Here is a 12960-nt window from a genome sequence, read left to right as displayed (position 1 = left end):
GGAGGGGCAGAGAGAGAGGGAGACACAGAATCGGAAACAGGCTCCAGGCTCTGAGCCATCAGCCCAGAGCCCAACGCGGGGCTCGAACCCACGGACCGCGAGATGATGACCTGGGTGAAGTCGGACGCTCAACCGACTGCGCCACCCAGGCGCCCCCAGACACTGAATTTTAAAATATAAAGCCAGAGCGCCTGGGTGGCTCACTCTTGATTTCGCCTCTGGTCATGAGCTCATGGTTCATGAGTTCAAGTCCTGCATCATGCTCTGCGCTGACAGTGTGGAGCCTGCTTGGGATTCTCTCTCTCCCTCTCTGTCTCTACCCCTCCTCTGCTCACATTCTCTCTCTCTCTCTCTCTCTCTCTCTCTCTCTCTCTCTCAAAATAATCAATAAACATTTTTTAAAAATAAGATATGATGCCATTAAAATCCCTCAAAAAAATAGAAATATTGTATAAAGTATGTACAGAAAGCCTATGCTGATAAGCACACAATGCTGGTGAAGGAAATCAAAGAGGATCTGAATCAATGGAAAGACGTAGTGTGTTCTGGATCAGAAGACTCAACAGTCAAGTTGTTATTTCTTTCCCCAATTTCATTTATTTTTTTAATTTTTTTAACATTTTTATTTATTTTTGAGAGACAGAGCGTGAGCAGGGGAAGGGCAGAGAGATGAAGACACAGAATCTGAAGCAGGCTCCAGGCTCCAAGTTGTCAGCCCAGAGCCCAAAGTGGGGCTCGAACCCAAGAACCGTGAGATCATGACCGGAGCCAAAGTCGGACGCTCAACTGAGTGAGCCACCCAGGAGCTCCCCTTCTGCCAGTTTTATACAGGTTTCATGCAATTTCTATAAAGATCTCAGAACATTGTTTGTAGGTATAGGCAAGGTTATTCTAAAATTTATATGGAAAGGTACAGGAACTAAAAGTGTCCAAAATAATTTTGAAAAAGAAGAGGTGGGAGCAATCAGTCTACTCATTTTCAGAACATGTTATATATCTACAGTAATCAAGACTGTGTGCTGTTGGCAGAGGGATAGACGCATAGATCAATGGCACCAAACATAGAACCCAGAAATAGATCCACACAATTACACCCCTCTGATTTTGACAAAGGTCTACAAATAATTCAATGGAGAGATCTGGGTAGCTCAATTGGTTAAGCTTCCAACTCTTGGTTTTGGTTCAGGTCACGATCTCATGGTTCCTGGGTTTCAAGACCCGCATCGGGCTCCATGCTGGCAGTACAGAGCCTGCTTGGGATACTCTTTGTGTGGCTCTCTCTCCACCCCTACCCTGTTCAAGCTCTTTCTCTCACACACAAAATAAATAACCATTTAAAAGAGAATAATAATTCGATGGAGAAAAGAGAGGCTTTTCAACAAATGGTGCTGAAGGAAGTGGACATTCATAGGCAAAAACCCTGAACTTCCAAATAAACCTCACGCCTTATACAAAAACAAATGCAAGATGGACCACAGAATTAAATGTAGAAACATAAAACAATTAAAAAAAACATAGTAGAACATATTTGGGATCTGGGAATAGACAAAGCATCCTTAGACTTGACATCAAAAAGTATGTTCCGTAAAAGAAGAAAAATTATAAGTTGGATTTCGTCCAAATTAAAAACTTGTGCTCAGCAAAATATCTTGCAAGGGGATGAAAAGATAAGCATAGACTGAGAAAAACACGTATCCAACAAAGGACTAGTATCTAGACTACAAAAGAATTCTCAAGCTCGCCTGTAAAAAAAAGATAGGGCAACTAGAAAATGAGCAAAAGCCATAAAAAGATATTTCCCTGAAGAGGATATACTGATGGCAAGTAAACACATAACAGATTCAACATCATCAGCCATTAGAGAAATGCAAATTTGAAACCTCAATAAGATATCACTCCACACCTATCAGAATGGCTAAAATAAAAAATAGAGACCACACCAAATGCTGGAGATGATGTAAACAAACTGGATCACTCTTGCACTTCTGGAGAGAAAACAAAATGGTACCATCGTTCTGGAAAGCAAGGTGGCAGCTTCCCAAAAGGTCACATAGTGAATCATCCCATTGATACAACGTTCTCGAAATGAAAAAATTATAGAAATGGATACCAGGTTATGGTTGCCTGGGGTTCAAAAGAGGGTGACCATGGGCGATGAGTGGAGTCTGTCTATAGAAAGAAAACATGAGAGATTCTCGTGTTGATGGAAATGTTCTGTATCTAGATCATACTGGTGTCCGTGTTGTGGTTGTGATATTGACTGTAGTTTACAAGATACTACCATTGCAGTAAACCAGGTAAAGGGCACACTGGATCTCTCTGTATAATTTCTTACGACTGAATGGAAAGCTAAAATTATCCCCCAAAGCCAAAATGTTTTAAAGGTATGTTATTTCTTTGGGGGCTTCTGGGTGATTCCATGGACTTTTATTTTCATGCATAATTAAGGGCTACTTCCTAGTAACCCAAAAAGTGAATTATTCAGAGTTTTCAAAAACCTGATATTCATTCATTAGAACTAGAAGATGACTCTGGCTTTCATTTCTGAGTTCTGCTTAGAAATCTTTCTGCTGAAGGTTTCAGGGAACTCTGAAGCCCTTACTGTGTGTATAGCCCCCAGCTGAGCACTGGAATCCCTGAGCCTTGCGGGTTAGAATACATTGTGGTGTGTTACGTTACTTGACGGTAATTTTCAAATTCTCCTCACGGTGTGTCTTTCTTAATCTTAAATTGCTCTTGGTTAAAGCTCCCGGTGACTGAGTTTGTGGACTTGTTTGCTGAACTTGACAATGTGTAGAAATTCCTATTTGTGTGAGCGGTATGTCCAGCGTATGACTTCCCATGCGTTCACCTTGCACGTACCTTTCGTGACGTGGTTCCAAACGGGTCGTCCTCCTGGCAATTGCTAAAGCCGGTGTATGCATAATTCCAGCATAATTTTCTTCGACACTGACCCTTCATTTTATCAGTGACCTTTCTTTCCCCTGGGAAGTGGGCGAGCGTGGCTGGGTGGACTGAGAGGACTTTCGCTCCACTAACTGCCCGTGGCCGGAGAAGTATGGAGGCCTTGCTCTTAGGCTCTCTGGTCTAACTAACTACTCATGTTCCTAGCCAAGTTTAATAGCAAAAAGTCCAGATTGGAGTTGCCAGCAAAACGCAGATATTGTGATACTTGAATGAAACAAGACAGAGAGACAGTGAACACCACGTGCGTGAGTGGCAGTCACGGCTGTTGTTGTGAACAGCAATGATTCTGACTCGCGGTGGTGCCCAGGTGAAGGCTCTTCCTCGTTCCGTCCGAGGATGCGCTGTTAAAAGTCCATTTTATTTCCCACAGAACAAAGTGAGCTTTGTACATTTGCTGGTGCCGTTTGTGGCAGAGGACTTTCTCGGATTGCTCTGGAATGATGAAGAGGGTGTCTCTCGTCCAAGAACTGAAATGATACCTTCAGGTGAGTCTGGAGTCCAAATCCTCAAAGGAGGGATTTAGGAGGGATTTCGCATTTGGGAGGATCAGATTTAAACCAAACAATCCCTTAAGAAGAAATTCCATTCAAGTTTTTTCTTTAAAACAGGAAATTAAACGGAGTCATTAGAAGGCAAACTCAAGAGAGTGGTATAGCACCATGTCTCCCTACTGTTAGTTGCATGAATTTCATTTTGGGTCATCTGCGAATTGAAGACTCTATTTAAATTTGATCCTGGTAACCGCAGCTCCTTTAAGGTGCAACCATCAGAATTCTAGGCACAATGTGCCATTTTAGGATCATATAATATACCTGAAGTACAACTCCTTGCATAATTATCAAGATTTAAGTCTCCTAGAGTATTATTTTAAGTATTTCATTAAATTCGCGGGCCGATTTCCAAAAGTCTTGTAGCAGTAGAGAGGGCCAGATTATAGAATGAGAATTCCTTCAAGACCCTGGTAGAGTTAACATACTTTATTAAAATGACTTGAGGCAAGCCAGAAAGCTGAACCGGTGAGGCCGGCATCGGTTGGCACACTTTCCAGATGTTTTTATTTTTAAGTTTCATTAAGTATCAGCAGGCTAGCCAGTGCTATGTAAATGCGGCAAGATCGAAACCCCACCCAGAGAATAACTCTTTCAGTTGTTTTCAACAAAGCCTTCTCTCCACAACTGAATGGCACATTGTTCTTCATGCACCCAAGAAGGACTTCCTACACATCCTCTTAAATTCTTACCAGGGCAGAATGTTGGTGCAAACTCCTCGTGCAACATTGAACGGTGAATGCTTAACATTCATCTGATTTTACTGGCCAATTTTCTTCTTTGAGCAAAAAAGAGAAATTGGGGGGAAGACTATTAAACTCAGTCAAGGTCGTCGCTTGTCTTGTTCACTGAGATGTTCTCCACCAGATCAGAGAGGTAGAGAAGGCACGGGAGTGGGACCCTGCCTGCCATATTTAAGGAGGAACAAGGCAGGCAGTGACAAGGTATGGAGTCAACATCCCTGGGACCCCAGATCCCCGAATGGAAATCAGGGGCTGTTGGCAAGAGTATAGGAGAGCAGATGCTGGGGAGGGAGCCAACAATGTGTACTGCACATTGGGTTTTCCCACAGTGAATGATAGAAAGAAAAGAAAACAAAGTATGCTTTTGAAACCAGGGATACTCACACATGTGTAACACACACACACACACACACACGCACGCACACACGCGCGCACACACACAGAGGGAGAAAGAGAAATTTTACATCCCACATACCTTTGTAGCCATGAAAAAGTGAACAAAGTACAGAAACAAAAGAATCGAAATAACGGAAGTACTTTGATCAAAACTAATTTTTTTTTTCACGTTAGGGTCACTTTGAGGAGTTCAGACTCCTCAGGAGTACATCTTCCTGGTTCCATCTGTCCAATGTTTCAGGAAACAGTCTGTTTTGGCAGTTAACCGTGTCTACAGTTCTTACGTAAAATATGTTAAACATCTGTCCCTGATCAACTTAAATATCACTGCCTTTATTGTGTCTAATGCTGGCCCATCAAAACATAACTTATAAGAGAGGATTTTTTTTTCCCAGCCCATCTAAAGAACTGCTCCTTTGCAACATGGTCATAGTCTCAGGACTAAACAGGGAAATTTCGGTATAACAGTTTCAGTGTAGGAGTTTCTTTGTAGACAGGTATTATTAATTTGGGGACCACATGGGATGAATTTGACCCAATCCCTTTTTAAATACATGTGCATCCTTGTTTGCAGCTCATAGCTTAGAGGTATCTCTTTTTGTTAGTGAGGGCAACACCAAACCCATCATCCATCAAAGAATGAACTTCCATCGGTACTAACTTGCTGACCAATGTGGACTATCTACCCAGCCATGATTCTCATATTCCTAAGGCAGCCCCTTAGGAAAGGTACTCTCTCCACACAACACCATGAATATTGTTTTTTATTGAGACTCTGCCATGAGCCAGGTACTGAGTGGACCTCTTCACATACGACAGTCTTGCTTTACCCGTTTTGGCTGTGTGATCTTGAGTAATGAGCTCAATAGCTCTGAGCCTCAGTTTCCTCATCTGTAAAATGGGGAGAACTTCATAGGGTTGTTGTGAGTATTAAGTGAGTTGCTGTATGTAAAGTGCTTAGAATAGTTCCTGGTGCATCATAAGCACTAAATGTGTAGCCTAGTAATAATCTAGTTTAGTAATCCTCATAGCAGAGTTATAAAATAGTACCATTATGTTTCCCACCTTACTGATCAAAGGGAAGAGAAGATAAATGACAATAGCAATGATCATGAATACTACAAATAGCTGGGCTAAGCAAGTGATACACATTATCACTAATGTTTACCACACCCTTATTCCCCTTGGGAAGCCGAGAGGTTAAGGTCACATGACTGGATTGATAGAACCAGGATTCAGATACAAGTCTTCCAATAGAAATATCTGTGCTCTCTCTGTTACACCGTGCTACGTCTCTCCTTCGGGAGTTTGGTCCACATGGCAGGAATCTATTCTAAATCCAAGTCCTCGTCAATTGGCCAGTGGGTTTTGAATAAATACCCTCTTTTCTTCCATTAACCAAAGGAGTAAGTTTGGCATCTTAAGATCATGATTTAGGGGCGCCTGGGTGGCGCAGTCGGTTAAGCGTCCGACTTCAGCCAGGTCACCATCTCGCGGTCGGTGAGTTCGAGCCCCGCGTCCGGCTCTGGGCTGATGGCTCGGAGCCTGGAGCCTGTTTCCGATTCTGTGTCTCCCTCTCTCTCTGCCCCTCCCCCCGTTCATGCTCTGTCTCGCTCTGTCTCTCTCTTTCCCCCCAAAAAAAAAAAATTAAACGTTGAAAAAAAATTTTAAAAAAAAATTTTTTTTTAAAAAAGATCGTGATTAAAAAAAAAAATCGTTTTAATTGTATCCTTTTTCTCCAATGCTGTGCTTGATTCTGTTTCTTCCTTTGGCTAAAAAGTTAATGTGATTTTTTCAAGTGGACTTTAAAAGTGCTTCTTGATATTAAAGCCTATCTCAGGAAATGACTTGGCGGTGCGGGACGGGTGGTGCCCTAACATGGATGGAGCACAAGCAGTCCCTGCGTGCCAGAGCCAATATTTTCTTACTTAAGCAACAAGTTTCAAAGCGAGAGAGTATTGATGTGAGCATGCGTTAGAACCATTTTTCTCACTGTGCGGTTCAGGGATGACCCTACGTTGGACCATCTGGACTGGTGCTTAGAAAGGAGCAGATTACTCTGCTGAACTGGCTGAGTCCAGAGATTGGGGGCTCGTACCCCCCAAGTTCACCTTGTGATCCGTGTGCACGATACAGGTTGGACTGGTGCTTCACGCATGTGACTTCCCGTCATCCTCAACATCTTTAGCACAGGCACCCAGAACCGGAACGGAGATCTTTATACACCATCAGACAGCAAGGAAAGCTCTTATCAACAGCCAAGGAAAGGTTGAGAGCAGAGAGGGTGGGAAATTACGGCGAGGAGAGACCAGGTCATGCTCTAGTCCCGTGAGGCTTCTCTTATGTGAGTGATCTAAGCCTGTGAACTCCGTGGCCCAGGAAATCCTGGACGCAGGGTTTCTCCTCCCCGTTTCACCCCACCTGCTTGGCCGCAAGAGGGATAGGCTGCAGCAGAGGATCAAGAATGGGCCTCTTTCAGCCTGCCTGATGCTGTCAATACACATTCACAGCTCTTTAAATTACAGGTTGTGGGGCCGCCTGGGTGGCGCAGTCGGTTAAGCGTCCGACTTCAGCCAGGTCACGATCTCGCGGTCCGGGAGTTTGAGCCCCGCGTCGAGCTCTGTGCTAATGGCTCAGAGCCTGGAGCCTGCTTCGGATTCTGTGTCTCCCTCTCTCTCTGCCCCTCCCCCGTTCATGCTCTGTCTCTCTCTGTCCCAAAAATAAATAAACGTTGGAAAAAAAAATTTTTTTTAATAAATAACTAAATTACAGGTGGCGTTTGTATATCCTGTTTCCCGTTTGAACCAAGCTCCACAATGAGATGATGGGGACAACAGGGGAGATAGAAATAATGCCAGTGGCCCAATAGTTGAGGACTTACGATGAACTCTCTCTGGCTAAGCGCTTTGTGTGTCTATTTTTTATTTTTTTATTTTTTAGTTTTTATTTTGAGAGAGAGGGAGAGAACAAGGGAGGAGGGGCAGAGAGAGGGAGAGAGAGACTCCCAAGCAGACTCCGTGATGTCAGCGCAGAGCTGACACAGGGCTGGAAGCCACGCACCGTGAGATCACGACCTGAGCCGAAATCAAGAGTCGGGCACTCAACCAGCTGGACCACCCAGGTGCCCTTGCAGCCTCTCATTTTATCCTCACAACCTAAGAGGGAGGTCCTCTTTTATCCCCATTTTGTAGATGAGTAAACAGAGGCACACAGAGGCTGAGTAATTTGCCCAAAGCATTCAGGTAACGGGACAGAAGCCCGATGCAGTATTGTTCGTTTCTCTGCTCAGCTTCAGAGGTGTGGCCTCAATTAAGTCACAAGATCCCATATAGTGTTTGTCCGCTGATCAGTTCACTTAGATACACATAGGTAGAAAACAACGTACGTATGTTTTTTCTCACATACCTTTGGTGTTTGAATATGGGATAGATGGATCTAAGCTGAAACTGACCACCAGCCAAGTGTCTGAAGACCAGACAGATTGGAATCTGGTGAACGCTGACCGCATTCCAGTATATTTATAGGGATTCTAGACTTATATTCCTAAGATTGGGATATGCCCAGCAAAGCCCCAGCGTGCTAGGTCTGTGTTAGTAAAGGTAGCTGATGCTTTCTGGATAATCACCATGTGCCAAGTCCTGGGTGGGAACATCCTATGTATTTTTTTTCGTTTCACCATCAACACAATCACACAGTAGTGACTTCTGTGATTCCATTCTCCTGACGAGGCAAATGAGACAGAGGGTGAATCCTTCAGCGTGAGGTCTGTGTGACCCCAGAGCTGAGCTGCTGTATCGGTCAGGGTTCTCCAGAGAAATAGAACAAATAAGATTATATAGACACATATATAGAGGAGACTTATTATAGGGGTTGGCTCACACAATTATGGAAGCTGAGAACTTCCACAATCTGCCTTCTACAAGCTGGAGACCCAGGAAAGCCAGAGGAGTAATTCAGTCGAATTCAAAGGTTCAAGAACCAGAGACGCTAATGATAGAAGTTCCTGTCTCAGTCCCAAGACCTGAGAACTAGGAACGCCTCTGTCGAAGGGCAGCAGATTAATGTCCCAGCTCCCATAAAAAGAGAGCCAATCAACCCTCCTTCTGCTTTTTTGTTCAATTCAGGCCCTCAGCGGATTTGATATTGCTCGCCCACGTTGGTGAGGGCAATCTTCTTTACTCCATCTACGGATTTAAATGCTGATCTCTTCCCGAGATACCCACACAGACACATCCAGGAGTAATGTTGGACCAGCTCTCTGGGCATCCCTTAGCCCCCTCAAGTTCACACATAAAGGTAACCATCACTGAGGAGCCTGGGTGGCTCAGTCAGTTAAGCATCTGACTTCAGCTCAGGTCATGATTTCACAGTCTGTGAGTTCGAGCCCCGTATCGGGCTCTGTCTGTGCTGATAGCCTGGATAGCCTGGAGCCTGCTTCAGATTCTGTGTCTCCCTCTCTGTCTGTCCCTCCCCCACTCAAGCTCTGTCTCTCTCTGTCTCTCAAAAATAAATAAATGTTAAAAAAAAATTTTTTTTGAAGGAACCATCACCTACCTTTCCAGCATGAACTATGTGGGGTGGACGCCAGTAGGAAGAAGCAAGAGATGAGAATTCTAGTTCTAACTTTGCCGTTTCCACACTTGACAATTCCGTGACAGTCCCTTGTCCCCTATGAGCTTCATTCTCTCGCATTCATAAAATGCAGATATTGCCTCCATTATCTTACAGACCACCAATCATCGTTTCAAACACCTGGAACTTACCATGATAGAAGCCAAATGTCTACTTTTTTTTTTTCCGAGAAACACAATTCTATAGGCATTCTGTTGTCATAGTTGCCACGTGTGAACAGTTTTAAGGAACAAAGTTGTAGCAGTTTTACGGAAATGCATTAGATGGTGACTTTCAGTTTTGTCTTGTAACTGGAATAAAATTCCCACATTCCATCAAGAGATCTTCTCCCCACTCCTGGGGGGAAAACTGTTAACCTAAATAGCATTTATAATTTTTCCTTTGCTTCTGATGCTAAAATCGGACCAGCCTGTGGCCATAGTTCGCAGCAAAAGAACAAAGGGAGGGAGTACCTTCAATAATTGGCATGCCATGTTCCATTTACCTGTTGCTTCCTAATACAAGCAAAACCTTGGCTGGTAAGGACACCCAACAGATAGAGAAGGCATTGTCGGATGTTTAAAATATGCTGAGGAACAAGTGCCCTAGTGATACTTAATAAGGCATATCATTAAATAAAACAGGTAATTAGCCATGATAATGGAAATATAAACAGGACCTAATTAGCAGAACTTTTCATGACTCTCTCTTGGTGTGGGCCACAAACATTTGGTATATTGTTATCGCACCCATGTGCATAATTTCTTCGTTGATTTTGGACCAACTGGGCAGTAGTCAAGATGTGCAAAACAGTCGAGGGCAGTCACGATGCTGAGGCTTTTGTGTTCGTACCGTTGCCAGTGTGCCAAAGATAACATAAGTATGCCTTGGAATGTTCCATGTTATCAAATCAAGCTTCTTGTAAGAATTACCTTCATCTGATGTCTGTGTTCCAACACTTTCTGTATTGAGTAACCATTTAGAAACAGCACTTCACCCCATGTCTTCCATTACTGGAGGATGGAGGAGAAGCTTAGCTCCTCAGTCAACTGCAATCTGTCTTCCACGTCCATCAGTCTACCAGATCTGCCTAGGATAGAGTTCCCAGTGGCCACACCATGTTGCCGAGGCCAAGGGATACATTTCCCCCCTTATCCTGCTTCCTCTCTTTAGTCCTCTTTACTCTGTTTACCACCGTCTCTTTAAAAACACACTCTCGGGGCACCTGGGTGACTCGGTCGGTTGAGCGTCCAGCTTCAGCCCAGGTCATGATCTTTCGTTTCATGAATTTGATCCCCATACTGGGCTCACTGCTGTCAGTGCAGAGCCTGCTTTGGATCCTCTGTTCCACTCTCTGTGCCCCTCCCCAACCTGCACTCTCTCACAAATAAATAAACATTAGAAAACACACACACACACACACACACACACACACACACACACACACACACACTGTTTGGTGATGCCTGTCTCTCTTGGTCTTCTCCCTATCTTGGTGGTTATATTTTCCCCATTTACATTGCTGGCTCTCACTCTTCTGCCCACTTTTAAGCAGGACTTCATTGGTAATATTCCCCTCTTTTGCCTCCGTGAATACTCACTATGAAATCCATGCCCACAGCAATTAAAATTAAACTGTTGCTTCCTTTACATTCTTATGGGCAGTGCCTTAGCTCCACCTCTTGTCACTTCTCCTCTGGATGATTTCAGTATCCCCCCCCCCAATTTTTCTCCTTGTTCCCGATGTGACATCCCTCCCTCTCCAATCCAGTCTGTACCACTATTTCCAAGTCGTACATTTGATCCAGTTGTTCTGTGTTCTCTGTCCTCTGGGCTTCTTTTCACAAAGTCATCTTGAGTACGAGGCGGTCAGGGCAGTTTGTGACTCCCCGGGCTGAGGTGATAGAAGTGATGGCTCCTGTCACAAACAGGCTTCCCAAGGGACGGCTGTACAAAGACCAGACTCAGGGGTGGGTGACTCCCCCAGGATCTTCCAGGAACAGAGGTTTTGTCCCCTGAAATATGGTTACCAGAATGCATTCTGATCATTAACAAACTGTTGTCTTACCAAGTTGCATTCTGGTTTAAGTACGGTATATGAACAAACCCCTAAGGAGGGAGTCTCTGTAACCACCTGACTCAAGGATACCAGGAAAGTCGCTGCCTGTATGTTCATTTCCCTGCTAGCCTGCCATAGTGGCTGCTTAATAAGATTACATTAGGTTGCTAGTGACATAAAACCCAAGGAAATAGATACCTCGATGGAAGTTTTATTCTCTCTTACATAAGCAAAGTCCAAAGGTAAGCTGCCCAGGTCTGCTGGGGTGCTCCCTAATCTTTCAGCTTCCTGTTCCATTAGCCTCAATACGCTACTTTAACCTCATGTGCCAACCTGACTGCTTGAGCCCCAGCCTTCAAATCTGTGTTCAGTCAATAGGAATTGGCATAAAAGATCACACTTCTTTCCATTAAGGACACTTCTTGGAAGCTGCACAGACCAGTCCCTTTGTATACCATTGGCCAAAATTCAATGGCCTGGTCACCATAGCTGCAAGAGAGGCTGGGAAATGTCATCTTTCTTTTGGGTGGTCATGGTCTCAGCTAAAGAATGGGTGTTCCATTATTAAGGCAGAAGGGGCAAATTCAGCTATGGAAAAACTATCAACCTTTGTTGCAGCACCTGCAAATCCTTTTGTTGGAGATGCATACCTTTAGTCTGAAAGATTTTCAGTGACCGCCAACTCTCTTTATTAGGTACCCTCATGATTCTTCAACAGGCATTGATTCATCACTTCCCTTCCAGTGTGCCATCAACATAAAGGAGGGAGGTTAACACCACCAGAACAGAAGGGTTCTAAAACCAGAAGGAATGAGCTATTACATACACATGGTCCACTTAATAATTTCAGGGGTGGGGGCGAACAATAAAACAGAAGTTAGAACCAGTCGTGGTCTCCTGTGTGAACTCGGAGTCAGTTTTCCTCCTATGAGATGGAAATAATGGGGCTGTTGTGATGAGGAAAGAATTAGCATGTTTTAAAGCCACATGTACCCTGCCCTGTTGGGTTAATAGACATTAATCACTGCTTCTATGACCAACTACAAATATTAGGTGGAATAAAAGCTGCTGGAAAGAAACCAGATTCAAAATGCAGGTCTCGAGGAGCACCTGGGTGGCTCAGTCAGTTAAGTGTCCGACTTCAGCTCAGGTCATGGCCTCACGGTTTGTGAGTTTGAGCCCCACATCGGGGTCTGTGGTGACAGCTCGGAGCCTGGAGCCTGCTTCGGATTCCATGTCTCCCTCTGTCTCTGCCCCTCCCCTGCTCATGCTCTGCCTCTCTCTCTCAAAAATAAATAAATGTTAAAAAAAAAAAAAAAACGTAGGTCTGATGTTGTCTCTTAGCCCAGTGGATGGCAGTTTGCTTGTTGTGAGCTTCAAGAAGGCAGAGAGCAAGACTTATTTTGGTCACTTTGGTGCCCAGCACAGCGCTTGGCACATGACAGGAACTCTGGAAACATTTCTTGAATTCCATGAATAAGTGACCCAAAAGAATAAGATAAACTGTACAGAAAATGGTTAAGGACAACATAGTGGAGACTGCATGCGAGTTCCAAATCAAATTAAGGGGAAAGTAGCGTAGGGAACACAGAGGAATTGTTGAAGGCGGGCGAAAGAGAAGGAAGAATCGACTAGC

General features: G+C 44.1%; 1 long non-coding RNA gene across 1 annotated transcript in view; it reads left to right on the top strand.

Moving 5' to 3' along the window:
• Positions 1-3377: 3377 nt before the first annotated feature.
• The window catches only part of LOC125160426 (uncharacterized), a 129918-nt gene continuing 120335 nt past the window's right edge, over positions 3378-12960 (top strand). The window contains exon 1 of the long non-coding RNA XR_007150249.1: positions 3378-3452. This is a non-coding gene — a long non-coding RNA (uncharacterized LOC125160426). The remainder of the gene's footprint in view (positions 3453-12960) is intronic.

The sequence above is a fragment of the Prionailurus viverrinus genome, chromosome A2 (genome assembly GCF_022837055.1).
Source record: "Prionailurus viverrinus isolate Anna chromosome A2, UM_Priviv_1.0, whole genome shotgun sequence".
NCBI lineage: Eukaryota > Metazoa > Chordata > Mammalia > Carnivora > Felidae > Prionailurus > Prionailurus viverrinus.
This window is presented reverse-complemented; position numbering and strand designations above follow the sequence as displayed.